Source organism: Odontesthes bonariensis, chromosome 10 (genome assembly GCF_027942865.1).
Source record: "Odontesthes bonariensis isolate fOdoBon6 chromosome 10, fOdoBon6.hap1, whole genome shotgun sequence".
In the NCBI taxonomy this organism is placed as follows: Eukaryota; Metazoa; Chordata; class Actinopteri; order Atheriniformes; family Atherinopsidae; genus Odontesthes; species Odontesthes bonariensis.
This window is the reverse complement of record NC_134515.1, coordinates 26,637,012-26,656,971: the sequence shown is the minus strand read 5'-3', so window position 1 is coordinate 26,656,971 and position 19,960 is coordinate 26,637,012. Positions and strand designations below refer to the sequence as shown.

The 19,960-nt window shown below is 40.6% G+C and overlaps 1 protein-coding gene across 2 annotated transcripts in view; it reads right to left on the bottom strand.

The window, feature by feature from the left end:
• The window catches only part of dlgap4a (discs, large (Drosophila) homolog-associated protein 4a), a 114,726-nt gene that overhangs the window by 28,435 nt on the left and 66,331 nt on the right, over positions 1-19,960 (bottom strand). The gene's annotated exons all lie outside the window — the stretch shown is intronic.

The following is a 19,960-nucleotide window of genomic DNA, read 5'->3' as shown; positions in this document are numbered from 1 at the left end:
TCATAGCAGGGTAAAGCCAAGAGATTTCCACATACTGTGAGTTGTTTAATTCTACAAACCACCAGGAGGAGCAGTAGTAACAAGTGCACAAACGACAGTGTTGTGGAAGGAAAACTCTCTTGCATACACAAACAATTCAACTGTTTTCTTTTAAAAAACAGCAGATCTGCATTACAACACAATATAAAACAAGAGTACAGAGGGAGCGTCTCAAAAGTTGTTGTTCGAAAATATTTCAATATCAAGATACATCTATTTTAATTAGGAATTAGTGTATTCAGTGTTTTGTCCAATATAAATGTAACATTTCCCCAAGTTTTAAAAAAAATATTTTCTTTCACTCTTAAACAATTTGTCACCTTCTCCATAACTAATGTGGCTACAATCCCTCACTGCTACCTATCAACTTTATAGTAGCATTTTTCAAAGTTATGTTGCGGGGGAGTTAGACTCAGCATTGGGAGTTACACTTTAAATCATTGAGGCACATAAACTGGCAATTTTCTGAATCTATGCACATTTCCATTATACCCTTCTGTGCCTATACTTTGCACACTGAATCATATACCTTTGGCTTTTACAGCCCATATCATGTTCCTTTACAGATTTATTATCTCTTTTTTTGGGGAGGAGGGAGTGTCTACAGCCATAGATTTACAGGTCCTCAATGCTGCAGCACTGCTCGCCACCCTCTCACTGAAACACTTTGTTTCTTGAAGGCTCCAGTCTGCCCTGATTGGCCAGTTGGTTGGTCAAAAATAGGGAGTGCAGGACATCTACTGGGTCTGCTCCTGTTCTTTTTGCCAGTGCAGTGCACAAGAGATGACGGAAGAGTATATCTCCTAAATGGTAGGAATAAAGGGAGGTGGCGTCACATTGAAACAGGGCCGTTCTGTCAGAGCGATCAAACTTTTTTGTGTAATCAATCACTGACAGGAGAAAAATTAGAACCAGCAACTAACTGTTGGTTAATGCAAAGCCTGAATTGCAACAATGTTCAGCAGATTCACAGACTTTATTAATCCAATTTTGACTACATTGCTTATTGGCATCAACACAAATATTTTGTATCAACCATATGATTGAGGTAGGCTCATTCACTCTTTGCTCTAAATTTTCCAAACTAGTTCGTTGGCAGGGATACTGTATGTGAATGTGTTAAATGGTGACATTGTTCAGTAAAGCATTAGCAAGTAGCTGTATCCAACCAATATCTCAGTAAATGTACAAGAAAAAAATCAATGAATTAATTTTCCACATCGGCTTTATCCTGTTCAGGGTCATTGAGGGCTTATCCCAGCTGTCACAGGTTAAGAGACTGGGTACACTATGGACCAGACCACACAGAAGCAAACAAGACAAACAATCATGACATTAAATAGAGATCCCACAAAGCTACAGTGCTAACCACCACGCCGCCTGTGCTGCACACACTACATCCAGGTTTAATTAACTATATTTGCATGAAACATTAAAACAGTCCCAGTGCATGACAAATTGCTGTGTTTATTGTGATTTAAGTGATTTGATACTGACAAAAACAGCTTTTCTTTTAAACACAGTCTCCATCTCTATGCCACTAAACCCATAAATGCAACATAGCAATGTGAGTGAAAGGCAAAAGACAGACAACATCACTTATTATTCTCAGCAAATAGGACAGGCTATTCAGTTTACTGTATGAATTGTTCCACCACAGCAAGAAACCCGACAGTCAGAGGCCAAATATAAGACATCGTGGTGATGTACAGCCTAGAGGTACTGCGCTGACAATGCGCAGGAGAACTATTTTGTGACTCATACATGTAAATGAGCTTTATATTTAAGAGGCGCTATTTGTTCCAGAGCAGGAAATGGACCCTCATTTCCACAAATCTTTTTAGGTTCTTTGCCATCCCCACAAATCTGCTTACTGTGAAGTGAATTGTGATTCCCTCTCCTTTAACCGTGAGAGGGAGATAAATCTTCCCTAATGCTCACTAACAGAGGAATTCTGAGACAAAGGGAAATATTTTTCGAGTTTTATGTCAGTATTATCTACTGCATATTTGACACTAGTAGAAAGACATACAGAATTCAGTCTGATATAAGACATTGAACTAATGTCAATGTATCCCCAGTAGCACACAGCAAGCTGACAGAAGAAGATAGCTCTGATATACTGTAAAGCTGTTCTGGATAACACTAAATCTAATATGGTCGGCCTTTCAATAATATGCCTTTCTGTTTTTAGAGAAACAGTTATAATTCATCTTTACATTGGACTTTACTTGATTTGTGATCAAATATTAAAACCACACATCCAAAAAAGTTGTGATGCTGTGTAAAATGTAAAAAAAACCAGAATGCAATAATTTGCTAAGTTTATAGAAAATATTTGATTCGCAATTGAAGAGGGAAAACATATCAAATGTTGTAAGTGAGACAGTTTACTATTTAATAAAAAATATGACCTCATCTTGAATTTCATGGCAACAAAAGAAGGGAAATAAAAGGCTGGAAATAAAGTTGTACTGAAAAGAAACAGATGGAGGAAATTCGGTGACTAATAAGGTAAATTGGCAGCAGCAGTAACATGATGAAGTCTAATAAGAGCACCTTAGAGAGACTGAGTCTCATAGAAGTTAAAATGGACAGAGGTTCAGCAATCTGCAGATTCTGGACCAATTTCAGAATAAGGTTCCTCAACATAAATTTGTGAAGATATTGAATTTCATATCATCAGCAGGGCATGATATCAAAAGGTTCCAAGATTCTGGAGACATTTCTGTGTACAAAGGACATAGCTAAAGATCAATAGTGCATGTTGTGATCTTGGAGCCGTCACACAGCGCTGCATGAAAAATAGGCATAACTCTGTCATGGAAATCATTGCAAGGGCTCAGGAACACTTTTAGAAATCATTTTCTGTGAACACAGTTCATGGTGACACCCACAAAAGCAGTTTAAAGCTCTATCATTCAAAGAAGAAGCCATAGGTGAACAGGTTCCAGAAATGATGCTGTCTTCTCTGGGCCAAAGCTAATTTAAAATGGACTAAGGCAAAGTGGAAAAATGCTCTGTGGTCAGAGCAGAATCAAATTTTTAATATATATTTTTTTTCATTGATGTGACGTCCTCTGGACTAAAGAGGAGAGGGGACACCTGGCTTGCTATCAGCGCTAAGTTCAAAAGTCTGCATCTCTGATGGGTATAGGGGTGCATATGTACCCTGCAACCTGCACATCTGAAAAGGCTCCATCAATGCTGACAGGGATATGCAGGTTTTAGAGAAACATATGCTCCCATTACCGTGATGTCTTTTATAGGGAAGGCCTTACATATTTCAGCTAGACAACTCTAACCTTGCATCTATTACAAGATCATGGCTTTGTAATAGAATAGTTTGGTTGTTGGACTGGTCTGCCTGTTCTCTAATCCTTTCCCCAGTGGAAAACATTTGGGGCATCGTGAAACACAAAACAGAAGAACCTGCAACTGAAGTTGTATAAGATAATGTTTATGTCTGTCATGAATACAAACATGATGGGTTAACTCAGTGCTTCTCAATTCCGGTCCGGTCTGCAACACATCAGACAACCAAAAGCCTAACAACACAAGTACAAGCCTGAGTAAAACATGGAAGCTGAGGCCTTTTGGGTGACTCTCTCAAGGTTTCTTGTCACATGTTTACTCATTCTCGAAGCTGACTTTGAACAGAGTAATATTGCATCAAGGTTATGAAAACTCATCATTCAAAGAGCAGAAATCCACGTTGCATTAAATTCACTCCAACAGATGCTGTCTGCATCGGAGTGGAGTGACTCACTGTCAGTCAATGGTAAGAGCCCTCTCCCACACCAAGCATTAAATCTTGCCTGGCAGCTGAATGTGGAATGTTAACTGCACACGTTTTCATTCCTCTGTGTTGCTTAGCCACTTCTTACACCTTTCTGACCTCCCATACACTCGCTACAGTGCGAGAGCAGCCACTTATCTGAGTCAGTGTTCCTGGACGGGCACCGCAGAGTGCTGACAAATACACCAGCGTTTTACAACAGCATAGCCTGCCGCAAATCATCCTCCTAAGTCGACTGTGGTCCCATGTGTTCACATCCCGTAGGCGCCACTGCTGACAAACTGACACACACCCACACACTTACACGCACAGAAACGTGTTAAATTCACCACCCACCCATCCACCGTATAAACGAAACCTGATAAGTGTTGAGCATCACAGGGGCAAGATGAGAAAGAAGCGATGCTCACAGTTCGTGTCATTCTGTCACAGGTTCAGTGCATCTTTTTGTCTGTCTGTGTGACGGTGGCCAGCGAAGTGAATGAATCCTTGGACTGCCTGTTAGGAAATACAGTATCTTACCTCCATAGAAGCCACAACATTCACAAGAGTAACTTTAACTAGCTGATTCAGACATATATATATTCACATTTATATATATAAATATATATATATATGTACTTAGATATGTACGTAAGTGACACAATAATTGCATTATTTGCCAACATAGGCAGGGATGTTACAGTTGTTTGTGCATTCAGGTGCCATACAGATCATTTGGAGGGTGAATTCTGACTATAGTCACCATATTAATTACTAAAAGATTTTAGATGTGACAGTAGCAATCTGTTACAGAGTGTACTTTTAAAATAGGGGTTGATGTCTTTCTATGAGAGATAATCTCGACATTATCTTTACTTACTTTATAGTCATATGTTCTATATGTCGTTACTAGCTATAAATTAAAATCAGTCTGCATCATAAGACTTTCTAATGACACTGATAAACTTGTTGGTACAACCACTTTTCAAAATAAAAAATATACGGTAAAATCAAGATCAATTTTGCACACTGAAATTCAAATAAATCCAGCCCAGAGATTCAATTTTGTTTGTCTTCTTTATCTACACTCGACAACCCCTGCACCCGAGGACAATTCCCACGTCTATTCGACAGTAAAGCATATGAAAGAATCCCTGCCAATTCACACTTCCTTGCACTACAACACAGAGTTAACAGGGTCAAAAGAACAAAACTGCATAGGTGAATCACTACAGCTTTTTAAAGCTCCAACATGTGTAACATGGAAATCTTTTTCCACTGAGACACGGAGCAGTTCAGAGTGAGTGTGCTGAGGTCTGATTTGTGCTTGGGTATAAAAGCTGGTTACTATGCATGCAGAGTGCAGATAAATTCAATGAATTACATTTACCAGCTTGCAGAATGTGTTTTTTTCCAGTCACTAAAGGCAACAGAAACAATCTGTAAACATGACACTGACATATTATCACCTTTTAAGTTGATAAGGCAAAGTTGTTAGCAAACAGTTTTCAGTTTACACATCCTGCAAACTGGTGTGCCTCTAGCCAGCTAACAAATTTAAGTGCAATATTCTCTTTCCTTTTAGCTCTATTTAATGTAAAAAAAAAAAACTCCTAAGGGGAATATCTGGCTCTTTCGCTGTTAAATGCTCCACTATGTTCACTAGCTGGCTGTTAACTGGGCATTGGGTGTGAGTAAGTAAGTTACAGTGGGTTTTTAGACCTGTTTCTCTTTTTTTTTCCAAACTGAAAATTGCCGCCCGCTACAGCAACAAACAACATTATAAGCAATAAAAGTGATCCGAGGGGAGCTACAGAGTGGAGTGATGGCTCTCTGTGGCTTCATTACAACCAGTGGCTCCTTCACATTACATGAAATCATTCAATTCAATATGCAGAAATATTGAATTTAATGGATTTAAATACTTAGTGGTAAAAACTTGCGATCCACCAAAGCTGCAAAAAAAGTATCAGAGGGGTAAAAAGAAAAATCTTAAAGGTTGCCTTTTAACTGAATGCAATTTATTATTATATAAATATTACGAATTACATTCACACTGTACTCACTGGCATAAAAGCAATAGAAAAATGTTTTAATGGCATGATGTCTACTTACTTTTAGCGTTACATACTGAAACCTAGTAGCACACATGGAAGGTTTACATCCAAAGATTTTTCAAAGTGACAAAAAATGTTCTCTACCAAATGATAGAACAGGACATTAAAGGGGCAAATGCACAAGCAGTAAGCACATAGTACTAAAACACATTCACACGCATATTCCCATTCCTATGTACAGAATAAAATGCACATATATGTTCACAGGCACAGAGCTAACAGATGTTGTTTGATTTTTTTTTTCAAAGCTTGCTTTATTGTGTGCCCCAGCAGTCTGAGCTGGAAATGAGTTCCATTCAATCACGGCTCGATACAGCACTGAGCGCTGCCTTGATTGCGTTCGAGACCTGGGAACTGTGTCCTCTGGTGGAATGTCTGGAGCGGCAGGCGTGCCTGCCTGCCATAGCCGAGCGTGAAGTGACTGTACAAAGAATTAGGACTTTTCAATAAATAAATGCTTCAGTCAAAAAGCAGGTGCGCTGAAGTTTCACAAACCAGTCGGGGGACTAAAGAGGCCACTGTAGTAATCATGTTACTTTCACCTTTAATATGAGTGATGCAGATAGACTGACATGGTACCCATTTCCCCACTGCAGTAAACATTATAGTTCAGCAATTGATGTTAAATAATCCTCTTCCAGTTACACCATGAACTTCAGTTAAAAGAGTTTATGTATGAGGACATAATAAACAATCATCTGATCCTTACCTGCTCTAATTATTAGGTAAATATAATCTCAAATGATCAAAATCACATGACTATGGACGCCGAGAGCAGCCTTGCCTGCAATGGCAATTATGGTAAGCTCAGAAATGAGTGGTCCCTGTGTTAAATCCCAATTTCATTGTTCTTCATCACACCCATGACATTTGGGATGAATCATTCATTTTAAGTCAATGCAAGAAATGTGAATGACTGTTTGCTGCAATGTGTTTAGTAAACGTCTGCTCTTGAGCACAGACGGTGCCAGATAAGGGCATTGATAAGAATTTAACCAACTCAGCTAAAGCCAGTAGCTTCCATTCAGGCAAAATGGAAAAAATTACTTTACTTGGCTGAACTAACAATATATATTAGCCTGTTAAAACTAAATTGGAAAAGTTTATTTGGAAAAAAAGTAACCCAAATTAAAGAAGCGGTATGTGTAAAACAAAATACACCCCACGATTCAGTAGCTTATAGAAGCACATTTAGCAGCAAATGGAGCATCGCAATAGTTCTGGCAGACCACGTAGTCAACGCGCCCTTTGTCTATTGCCTGACGCCGACCCAACCCCTATGGCTGTCCACAAACCAACTGCGCTTATGGGTAATCAGCTGCTGCTCGCAATTGGATGCTGGCATTTGGGGCGCTTCATTTAAATTTGGTTGCTGTCACTGCTCTTTTTGCTTTCTGCTTGCAAGACGTAGCTCCGATCAGCATACGCGCCGATGCTAGTATTATTATTGCTGCTGCTGCTTACCCTGTCGTCCGGCATGGATCCCCGCCTGCCGGCGGAGTCGGAGAGTCTGCCGGAGGACTCGGAAGATTCGGCTGAGATGGACGCCGTGGAGGACACCCAACCTTCCCAAGTCCAGCGAGCCAAGACGCGACACCGGGCGGGCTGTCCACAGCGCGCCGCGGGCAGAGTTGAGGTAGGCCGCGGCGGGCTCCTGTATGTGGCAGGGCTGCCGCGGTTAGACACACGGCTTATTTTTCACCGAGTTCACATGATTTTGCGTGACTGTAGCTGTGTGGCGCATTTGGATTACAAGCCATCCTCCTAATTGGTCCGTTTGGGTCCTCGCGGTGATGCTCTAAAGTGGAGCGCGCGCCTCACCTCCCCAACAGGTGCTACACGCTGCTGATTGGTATGTCTGCATTACAGCCTGATGGGTGCGGCGCCACCTGTCGTGCCGGGGTGTGGAGTGCTTGTGCCTGTGGTTCGGTTCATTCGCCGCCGTGTGTCCGGGGATGGTTATTGCCCTTGCTCATATAGGGAGCATAACCCAACTATAGCTATAATGGAATTAATCTCATCATGTAGATCCACTGCGATTATTATTTCTCAGGTATGTTCTGCTTGTATTAATTCGGCTCATCGTTTTGATAGGCCCTGAATGAAGAGCTGATCTGCGTAGATAAACACTGCTGCTTTGCTTGGATCTCGTTCTGCTGTTCTAGGGTCTGTTCTGTTCTTGGATCCTGCTCTGCTTAGATCTTGTGCTGCTTTACTTGGATTCTGCTGCTTGGATCCTGTTCTGTTGAGCTTGGATTCTGCTGCTTGGATCCTGTTCTGCTTTGCTTGGATCTTGCTCTGCTTTGCTTGGATCCTGTTCTGCTTTGCTTGGATCCTGTTCTGCTTTGCTTGGATGTTGCTCTGCTTTGCTTGGATGTTGCTTTGCTCTGCTTGGATGTTGCTCTGCTTGGATGTTGCTCTGCTTGGATGTTGCTCTGCTTTGCTTGGATGTTGCTCTGCTTTGCTTGGATGTTGCTCTGCTTTGCTTGGATGTTGCTCTGCTTGCTTGCTGGGACGTTGGCTGTCCACAAACCAACTGCGCTTATGGGTAATCAGCTGCTGCTCGCAATTGGATGCTGGCATTTGGGGCGCTTCATTTAAACTTGGTTGCTGTCACTGCTCTTTTTGCTTTCTGCTTGCATCCACCACCTCCCCTGCTCCACCGACTACTCTTTGCAAACAATGTCATACTGTTGTCATTGTTGCTTGCTCTGTTCTAGGGGGTTGTTGCCTTTACAGCAAATGGAAGGCACTCCACCTGAGGATGCTGCTGTTCCCTGTCTTGGCTTCCATGGAGCTCATGGAAAAGTCGGGAACTTCCTCCGAACAGAGCCATACCGCCAAACACAAATTGTATGCATTCAGAATAAGCTTCTGAAATTTATCTCTGTTTCTCGTCTCGTTTTGACTAGAGTGGTTCTGACAGAACTATAAGTAATCATTTTCTGCATGAGCTTATCTGTCTCTTACACTGACATGGAGGAACCATGGCCCACTTTTTTTAAACAGGGTTGCTTCGCCGAGGCCTAAAGGCATTCGTTTATGCACAGCTACCTTTCAGGTTCCACCATAGCATTGCAATCAGGTGGAGGTTTGCACTTTTACTGGGCTATTGTTACACCTAGATTATTTTCTCTTTCAGGCATTCGGTTGCTCGGGATCATTGTCCTGTTGCATGACCCAGTTTCAGCCAAGCTTTAGCTGTCAGTAAGATGACTTCACATTTAACTCTTGAATACTTTGGTAAACAGAGGAGTTTATGGTTGACCCGTTGAAGTGTCCACATTCTGTGGCAATAAAACAAACCCAAATCATAATCCCTCTGCCACCGTGCTTTATAGTTGGTATGAGGTAAATGTGTTGATATGCTGCGTTGGTTTTCTCCAAAAGTGGTGCTGTGCATTATGACCAAACATCTCCACTTTGGTCTCATCTGCCCAAAAGACATTGTTGCAGAAGTCTTGTCATTTGTTCAGGTGGACCTTTGCAAACCTTTTATGCTCCCGTGTTCTGTTTTAGCAAGGAGAGGCTTGCTAATGGGAACCATTCCAACCAAACCATACTTGTTCAGTCTTCTTCAAATTGTTCTGTAATGAACTTGCAAACTGAGGCCTGCAGAGCATGAGATACATCTCAATGCAAACAGAGAATTGAACGGTCTGAACTTGGGGTCAAATTGCCAGGTAAGATTGACAACCGTCTCGAATGTTTTCCACTTGTGAATAATCTGTCTTACTGTAGAATGATTGACTCTAAATTGTTTGGAAATGGCCTTATAACCTTTCTCAGATTGAAGGGTAGCAACAATTGCTTCTCTAAGGTCAGTGCTGATTTCCTCCGTTAACACACACCTGAGTGCTACAGATCAGTAAACTTCCAAAACCTCTGTTTTTATAGACACGGTCACATTTGCTGATGATTTGTTAATCAAGTGCTTATGGTTAGCAGCACCTGGCTGCTATTTGCCCTCTTAAATTATATGAAAGCAGTAAGGGTGGACTTTGCTACATAATTACACCATGAGTTGTTGATCATCTGAGGTTATATTTATCAAATTTAAGACCTGGTAAGACCAGATTATTTTTTCATCATGTCTCAATTTGCAAAACCTTCAAATTGGAATAGGGTATACTTACTTACTTACACATAACTATAAATACAGTAATTCTGCATTGTTCTGTGTGAAGATACAGAATATGTTGGCTCATGGCTCTTACACAAAAACAGTTTACTGCCTTTGATTGAAAATGTATTTAGACAGGGAACCTTTGACGGTCCGTCCATCAACTCGTTTATTTAAGTAAAACAGTCCTATTTCCTTGGCTGAATATCGCACTGCATGCATGTGAGTTGGCTCCTTTACAACAATATTTTCAGATGTAATTGCGTTGGACAGTCAAAGGCAGATGACAAACAACACAAAATTAGAACTCAAACTTCCAATGAAGATCTCTGGGACTTTTCGAGTATGTCATACGCAGTAGTTTCTTCTGAACTTCCTCTGAGGGAATAAATACATCCCAGTAAGGAAAATCAACGTCTTTAGTGTCCTTTAGGTATCGTACCACCTTTTCTGCTGTCAAGTAGAAAATGTCTTTAAAATGACATGAAAAAAGTCTAATTCTTTAGTCCTTTTTACAGCAATATCTATTTGATCTGCAGTTCTTGTCATTCAGTTGCATTAAGAAGCTAGTGTATATACTGTAGGGAAAAAAGATCTGAAAGCAATTACATGAGTCACAGAATGAATCGTGAAATATATGACATCAGTTATAAACTCCTTTGTGATCAAATACCATGAAATTGTGTTTTACCTTGCTATTATTTTTAATAGTATGAATATTTTAAATGTCCATATCAATAACTTAACTCAGCTAAACAGGCAAGTCATATAGGGTTTTCCATAGCAGGAAAAGGATAAACATCAGCACACACTCGTGCTGAGTTTTAAGTTTTGCAGCATCAGTACACTGTAGTTAGATGATATCATTAGACGGTGAACTCAGTTTTGATTATCCTGAGTCAAAAGGAAAAAAAACTTTCCTTTTTGTAAAATAAAAAAGGGTAAAACTGAAAAATGAGATTTTTTCTTTTGAAAAAAATGTGGATACAACCCTGAACATACAGTAAATGTACTTTGACAAAACAGTAATCCTCCCAGGGCCAGTGGAATTGCTGTTGCTTTGTCAAAAACCCTCATCACTGGCCCACTGGGACGTGATGTCATGTAGCCCGGTGCTGACATGCAGCTTTGGTTAAATCTATGCAGGGAACTGCTTGCAAGCAGAACCAGCAGTTGCTGGTCTGCGTCCCACAGAGCCACCAAGTACGCCTGTAATAAATGCTCCTTGTAGCTGTTCACTTCGCCTGCAGCCTCCAGTGATGAGCGGGTTGCAAGGCGAGAGAAGTATCGATCCAACTCTTGCTCCTTGTTCTAAAGGTGAATACACAGCTTCTGGCTGTTGGCTCTCACTGTCTCCTGCAGTAATCACCTTTTTCTCATTGCTTCTCCCGGTCATCCACTCTCGTTCAGCCACATGCCCAGAAGAACATTTACACCACTAAAATTATTCAATGCAAACATGGCCTAAACACAGTATTTCCTTTTTAGGTTTAAATTTTTTTTTCTTATTATTTCTCTGTTGGTGTGAACCAGACTTTGCCAAAGGAATCAAATGTTAAATAAATAAATGAGATCAAGTGAAAATGTGTCTGTCCTCCTCCAAGCTTCCACAAGTACAAAGTGCATGATTGCAATAATAACACTTACAATGGGCCAACACCATTCGCTATCCCCACTGTGTGGAGAGAATCTACTAATAGCTTGTTGCACTTGGAAAGTTATGTCATCTGTGCTTCCTGTGGATGAAGCAAGTGTTATTCTCTCCCACCTCAGGAAAGGAAGAGCAACAAAAGCTATTTCCTAAAAGTAAAAAGAAGCAGAACAATTGCTTTTTTTGTTTTTAAAGTCAAATTGAGGCCAGTTTCTCTGCATATTGTCTTCTGTCAATTAATCAATTTTTTGTCACCAGTAATCAAGCAGCACTGCATTCTGGTTCTGTATGCTTCCTCACCGATGAGCAGAAATCCACCCAAATCCATCCCTGGGTGCACTATATTGCTTGTTTAAAATTGCCAAAAAAAAAATTAAGTTTAAAAATCACAGATCACTGTTGGCCCAGCTCATTTCCTGGAGTCTCCACTGGTTGCTTGGCAACTACGCAGTGGCCCAAAATATGCTGCATCCATGGCATAGCAAAGTTGTTGCAATTACAAGTTTCAGATTATTTCTACAGCTTCTCTGAAAGTGCTGATAAATCCAACCAAACCAGACAAACATGAAGGATTCTCGTGATCAATGCCATTGTTCTATGTGATCAAACACATCTTTCCACCTCATAGAACTCTTTGATCACACAACGGTCTTTGTGACACGGCCCCTCACAAGCCAAAAACATGGGAAACTTTTCCATTCATCACATATAAAATCTAACCTACTGTAAAATGGTCATTTTAATAAAATGAGACGTTAGTGATATCAATCTTTTCTTACCTTCTGCAAGAAATATTCATTAACATGATCCCAGGGGGAGGGACCAATAAAAGGCACAATCTGTAAAGAAATAATTGTTGTTAAGTTCGCTTTACAAGAACTTTCAACACTGAGAAATGAGAAAAGGCCTGTCAATATCTACTACCCAAAATCAGGATATTTTAGTCTGTGGATTAATCTTTCGTGAGGTTTGACATTTTTCTTACAAGGTGCCTGAACTCTGAAGAAATAAGTGCATGTCAGTCCATCTGCTGAGGCAGAACAGGTGTGCTCAGGAACACTTGGTTTCATCATGTTTTTGAAATACTGGATCTAGACAAAAAAGCTTTTCTAGTTTTTCTGATCTTGCATGGAAAAAAATCTCTGAAAAGCGATTTCAAATCAGTACGTTTTAATTTGTTAAGATGTAAAATTAAAACAAGACTTTAAACTGATGAGTGTTACATACACCCTTCCTTCCTTCCTTCCTTCCTTCCTTCCTTCCTCCCTTTTCCTCTTTTTCAGTTCATAACGAGGATGTAAACACTGCTGGCAAAAATGAGTTACACAACTACAATAGTTTCTCTTTTAACATGCCTTGATTCTAAACTGTAAGGACTATCAGTACAATGAGTCTCTAGAGAGATACTACGGACACTAGGATACAGCAGAGCCATTGTGACAGCTTAGCTGTATTGAAACAGAAAAACATTTATTTCAAGCTTTGTTTATAACCACAGGGACTGTAACACAGGGACACGTCTTCTGCGGTGGGGATTCAACTGCCAAAAGTTGGTTAGTCACAGAACAAGGCAGTGTTGCCTACAGAATGTACGACTCTAACCTGATCATTTAGCATGCATATGAAGTCCAAACGAAATGTTATAGTTGTTAGAAGATATTTATTCACTGCCACTTGACCAGAAGATGATCAATTTAAAAACAGAACTTTATTTTAGGTCATTGTTAACATGTATTATCCTCATGTTGTTAGTTACTGGCATATTTCAGCCGAGGCCAGATGGTCCAGACAGAACCCGAAGAGCACACTTTTGCCTTGGGACGTGCCATGTTTTGGGTCTGTCACAGGTAGTGTGATGAGGCTGTGGGAAACACAGATAGTCAGGCAGATGGGGTGTTTTACACGACAGCACAAGCTAGAGCGGCTGACAGCTTTCATGCTGCTCCCTCTGTATTTACAGGAGCTACCCAAAGCGCCGTTTTATCTTGTTCGGTGACTGGCTTGTCAGGGAACTTTGTTGATGGCATGCAAGCACGCCCTCCAAATTCTGAAAGCATTTACAGATTCTGACATTGCTGAACATGGGGAGATGTCTTTCTCCGAAGCCTGCTGAAAAATTCACAGATAGAAGCATTTGCAGTTCATGGATCTTCATCAGCGATTTACCCATTAAAGTGATCCCAATGCACTGTTCTTCCTCTTTCACCACTGCACACACGGAAATGTAATTAAAGGGAGAGGTTGCACATATCCCTTGAGCCATTTACTATCCACACTGTACTGCTGCTAGTTCTTTTCTGCATGTTTTCATTTGGTAACATCTTGTGCCAGTACTTCAGCACTGCCTGACCACAAATATCCACTTCGCTGATGTTGCATGACTGCATCCATGTCACAGTGCAAGACAGAAGACTCAACATTTTGGGGTTTTTATTCAAAATAAAGAAAAAATTTAAAAAAAAAATTAAAAAAAAGAAAAGAAAAATCACATTTCTGACTTTGAATATTTCCATCTCAGCTTTTCTATCCTCATAAAGCACAAGTGTGGAATGAGCTGTAGGGTTCCCGATGAAAGCTGTGAACTTTCCTCCCTGTCAAATTGACTTTGACACTGCATTGGTCTCAGGCAAAACAAGGCAAAGGACCCAAAGGCTGCACGTGTTAACCTCTGCCGTCATGTGCTATTGTGTCTCGCATGCTAAGCATTTACAGCCCGGTGTCTACACGACAAGAACACACAAGCCATAAACTCAGAATAGGGCTTTGGCCGCAGGGACTTATTGCATGCTATTGGTTAGTAGCTGGCAGGGTGAATTCTCAAGCAGCATTCATTTAAAATGCTGTCAAAGCTTTAATAGCCCCAGAGGGTTGGGCTTTGGAGGGAAAGCTCGAGTCTACACAGAGACAGTGCTATGCCATAGCAAGTAAAATGTCTTTGTTTGATTTTGAAAGTAATCTTTTAAATCTGCTGTCTGGCATTCCGCACAGCACAACTGTACCTTAATAGCCTGCTGGGATTCTAACCCATTTTCAAACTATTGGGGTTAATTCATTGCAGGCTGGAATAAATCTAGCTGTTTGAGCACGAGTTCTGTGGTTTATCTTTTTCAGTGATAGCTGACCCCCTGAGTGGGACTAGGCTTTTTCCAATATGTGGCAGGACTGTGACCTTATATCATTTAATCGCATGCACACACAGATATATGAGCCCAAACAGTGCAAAAAAAAAAGGATTAGCACCTCACAATTTCCAATGAGCATTTGACCTACTGCATCATCATTCAAATATCATAAGAACTAACAGATTTGCAGTTGCATTTCTACATATCACAACAGCTTCGTGTACCATATAGCACAGCTCCAGGGTGTCATATTAAACGGATTTCTCAGAGATAGTCCCACGTAAATCCTACGGGAGGCAAGCTTACGCCGACTGAACAGCAGCTGTCTCGAGCTGCTCAAATTGGCCCCGGCACTAAAAACAAGATGAAATTAATATGCTGCTTTGCTCGCTGTTGTGGGGACGGATTAGAACGTCAGGATTTGGGATTCAGTGTGTACTGCACATGACCAGAGCGAACAAGTTCATGTGCAGCAGTCAGACTCGGGCAAAGTAGAGCAGAGGGCTACGGGAGAAGAAGCACGTCTATTCATTAAGGGCCACACTTAAATAGGAGCAGAGGCGCTTAAGAAGATTTCAACAAGGTCATATTAAATATGCACGGATACATTTTTAAACATAAAGCTGCAAAGTGGTGTAATTAAAGTGAAAATCAAAGCTGTACAGCCTGGAATGTGAGAAAGAGAGTAACAAGACATCACAGACATTCAGTCAGAATCGCTGCCACTAATGGATGGGACAGGCCCTCTTTTTCACCAGCTGTGTGAGAAAGCTAATGTTATGACCCCGAAGGACTATAGCCAGTGGAACATTGGTCACAGGGAAAATTTGGCTCTGCCGCCTGAGCAGAGCCTAAGCAGGCTGGGGGCTAAAGAGACGCTCTGTGACCAAGGCCGCATTATTGTATACTTGTCTGTGCTTGTAGGCATAAACGCTCTTCTGCACTAGAAGGATGTTTGAGGGAAGCAGTTGTCAAAGGAATAATAATTCAGTTTGTAAGACGCTGGGTTGTGCAGGCAAACAATGAATAATGCCAGGGCTGTAATAGACCTTGTGGCAATAACAACATCGCTGGTCATTTTATTTATCCATCTAACGAGCTACTAGACTAGACTCAGCTTCATGGCTAACGGTAGGAGAAGGACATAAACCACTTCAGTGTAACATTTTGTCTCATTTCTCATTCTTTCTTTGTCCAGAGGTTCGACCAGTGTCACCTCTGTATCAAAATGTAATAGAAAACTACAAGACTACTGAAACCTCATACACATGAGACACATGATTCTAACATAGGGTTTGCTGTTCGTCAGTAAGAGCAGTTTTTTAAACGGAGGACTAACAGTTTCCTAAAAGAAATTATTAAAAAGGTTTGATGACTGGAAAGATTCAAGGCCTTAATTGGGATACTTTTGTCTGTCTAGTCTTGCAAATGCCGTATCAAACCTCCAAGCTTCTCCCACACTCTGCCACCAAGTCTACAGCTCGTGCGTCACATAATTGAAGGAAGGTCCTGGCACAAACAGATTCTTGAATCTGAACTGCACTGGGAGCCCTGACTGGCAGAAGCTCCAGCCATCATTTCCCACAGATTCTCAGATGTTGTGTATGCACTGAGGACACCCTTTAATAAGCAGTCAGTGCAGAACCGGAGGTGGACAAAATCCCCCGCCTTGCCAGAATGGGCATGTGTCACAGATTTCACTGTAGCTCCATCTTGGGGAGTGCTGTGAGTACTTTCTTAGCCTCCACTCCAATCTCACTGTTGACAAAGCTCATGAGTAAGTGCTCTCCAGCTGGTCCAGTCCATGTGGTCTTGACACCAAGCGACATGAAGCAGAGTAAACGTGGTCTAACAATCAAGACAGGGAATGATGGGCAGTGTTTAGCCAGTGCAGTGTCAAAGCAATTTATTCCTGGCTATGCTGTCAACTTGAAGCTGAGATGAGTGGCTAAGCCCACGGAGCGGGAGGAGTGAAAATGGAACATCTGTCTCTGGGTTTAGAGGATATACTTCAAGCATCTACAGCTGGAGGTTAAGTTTATGGTACACCGCTTTTTTTTTACGTTTAAAATTTCTGTCCTTCCACTTGAAAGAAGCACATTATCCCACATATAAATCTACCCAGGGTCACACTGTTTTCCCTGTTTTCAGTTTCAGTGGACAGAGTGTATTGGTAACAGAAGAGAAAGGAGCCTGCAAATGTAATCTACACTGTGTCACACACCAGCTTGACTCATTTTCATTCCAAGAACATACTGCTGTATGCACATGCTCACAGTTCATGATGTGCTTGCCAACACACTGAGAATATAGTACAGTATATCTACATATCTAACATCCCCTGCAATAAAAGGAAGATCTATTTAATAATGAGAGGAAAAGCCTTCTATTATTAAGGCTTTAAGATGAAAATAGGATTTTAAAAAGGTCACTGTTTTTTTTTCTTTTTCCATTTTAAAAAAAACAACCCTCCTTTGGCTGCATCAAACTGCTTCGTCGACCTAGAAATGAGGAGGAAAGTGGGGTAGTTGCTGGTTCCGAATATTGTCACCTGGGAAACCAAGTCCCGCCAGAAACTGTCCTCTCCTCTTTTTAAATTTAATATCACTGTTTCACTCTGTGCTAAGTCCTGTCAAGGTTTTTTTCATAAAAAATTTTTTGGGATTACATAAATGTCCAAAGCCACTTAATTAAGTTTAGAAATTAAATCCCTGGTCAGGATAAGGAAATAAAAAATCCAAAGAGAGTAAGGGAAAAGAACAAAATTTGGAGTTTAGAATATAATGCATGTATAACCTTTGCCTTCCTCCTAAATGGTCAATCTATACTTCACATGGTGGCAGAAACGACAAGGTCCTTTGACTGAGGGATATACAGATGATATGTAAAAGAAATATGGATACATAAGGAGGGCAGACATTGTACACGACTGTGGTTTCCAGGAATGTAAAATGGTAACAGATTTTCCTGGTGACTGGGCTGCATTCAACAAATCCACCAACATAAAAGACCAAATGTCTCCTGCAATTAATTAGTCCAGACACAATTACTTAAGGAATGAGCCTGGTTTGGCTGAAAAGAGCAGAGCTTATTATGGATAATAAACATGCAATGAATAGAAAGTAAGTATGAATGAAAAATCCAATGTTTTGTGGACCCATCCATCCCAAACCTGCTCCCCGTGCAGACTTTGTGGCTCTATAACTATATCTGGGTTTCTATCCAAAGGTGTCACGAATATAAAACAAATGTTAATGGATGATTCTATACTGACGGGGCGAGTGTGACCATGAATGATTGTTTGTCGTTGTATTTGTCGTTTTTTTTCTTTTCTTCTTTTTGCTCAAACTACGTTTTACACCAAAAGCAGATGAGTACCAAACCACCATCAGTGGTTTGAGCAACTCCTTGGCTTTCTGGCCTCCAAACTTATATTAGTATTAATGTGTTCAAATGTTGTTTACAACATTAGTTCATGTTCATAAGTTAGACACTGTAAAATTGGAATTTTGTTTTCAGGAATGTGGGCTGCCATTCAGTATCTGGGACTCCAGGCTGCCGAATGGCTCAGTCCGTCTATCTGCTCTGCAGATCATGTGAAGATGACGTCACTACTTCCTGTAAGATTAGATTAGCTTTATAACAATAAACCCTCCATCTACATACACTCATGAACTATTCTAATAAATTGATGTTAGAGTTGCGCTCCAACTATGTAATTTTTGTACTTTGAGATAAGAAGCCACAGACCAAAACAGAGGACAGTTCTGCATCCAGAAAGCCAGATGGCCCCATAGGGTAGTTTTTAAAAGAAAAGCAGAAGGGAAGTGAGAATAGATCCCTGTGGGACTGTTTAATGCTGTAGGATGCAGAGGTGAGCAGGCCTCATCTCCTGGGTTTTCTTGCCTCCCTGAGCCGCCTGCTGGGCACAGACACAGCGCTCTGTGTTACAGATAGGTGTGTGTGGGCCACAGTATCGCAGTAATTAGTCAGAGCTATCACAGCGTCAAGTAAATTACCGTTATCACCAGACAGGCCATCTGGATGAGCTGACACACTGTAATGTTACTGACGGAGTTTTGTTTGATCTTTGTTTAGCAGGTCTGTCCTGCCCAACAGTGTCACCTTTACAGATCAGTAAGGTGAGCAAACTGCTGCTCCTGCTGCCGTTTCAGCTGAAGGCTCAAAGATTTTCCATTCAAGCTGGTGTTGGGAGCCAAAACTTTCATGCATGTGTCGTTATAAAACTTCCACTATTTGTGGTGGCTTAATTGTTTTATTTCCTTTTGTTATGTTTTTTTTCGATTCAACATGCATACTGTCAAGTGTTCATACTGTCAACTGATTTCTTAATCTGAAGCCACAGAGCTCATTAGGGTCAGAAATGAATCCCAGTTAAGAACACTTACTCAATTCTTCCTTTCATTGTCTAGGAACAATCCAACTTATTCTTGGACAACAATAACACAATATTGTGTTGAAAAGATAATACTGCTTATATTTTCAGCATTCATTGAGTTTTCGTGCAAAGATGAGAGCATAAAATCAAGATTGTATGTAAATGTATATGTATATTTATTTATATACATACACACACACATATTTATATACATACACTCACACATATATTTATACACATGCTATATCCAGCAATGTCTATAGAACAGAATATATATGCCCACATAATATTCATGTGGGTGTATTTTGTTTATCAACAGAAATCTATCATTAAAATACAAAACAGTCAATACAGTGATTAAAATCTACACTGTGAATATTCATTCTCATATCGTAACGGTAATCTCAGAGGTCTGTTACTGATTCTCACATTGTCTCCACCACTAATAGCTATGGGCTTGTGTGGCCAAGTTACAATGCCCATGACAACAATGACAAACGCCTGGCTTGCTTTGCGTTACAAGCATCGTATCACAAAGCAATTCCTCCAACAAGGCTCAGTCTTGACAGCGGCATCCTACTTCTCCCTGCACACATAATCATATTACAAAAACAGTTCCAATAGTGCAAAACACTAAAAAGCCATTTAGGTCCTGTTAATACATAAAATAAGGCAGTGGTGAGTCTTGTTTGTCATCAATTATGTTTGAGGGACTAATTTAAATGTTT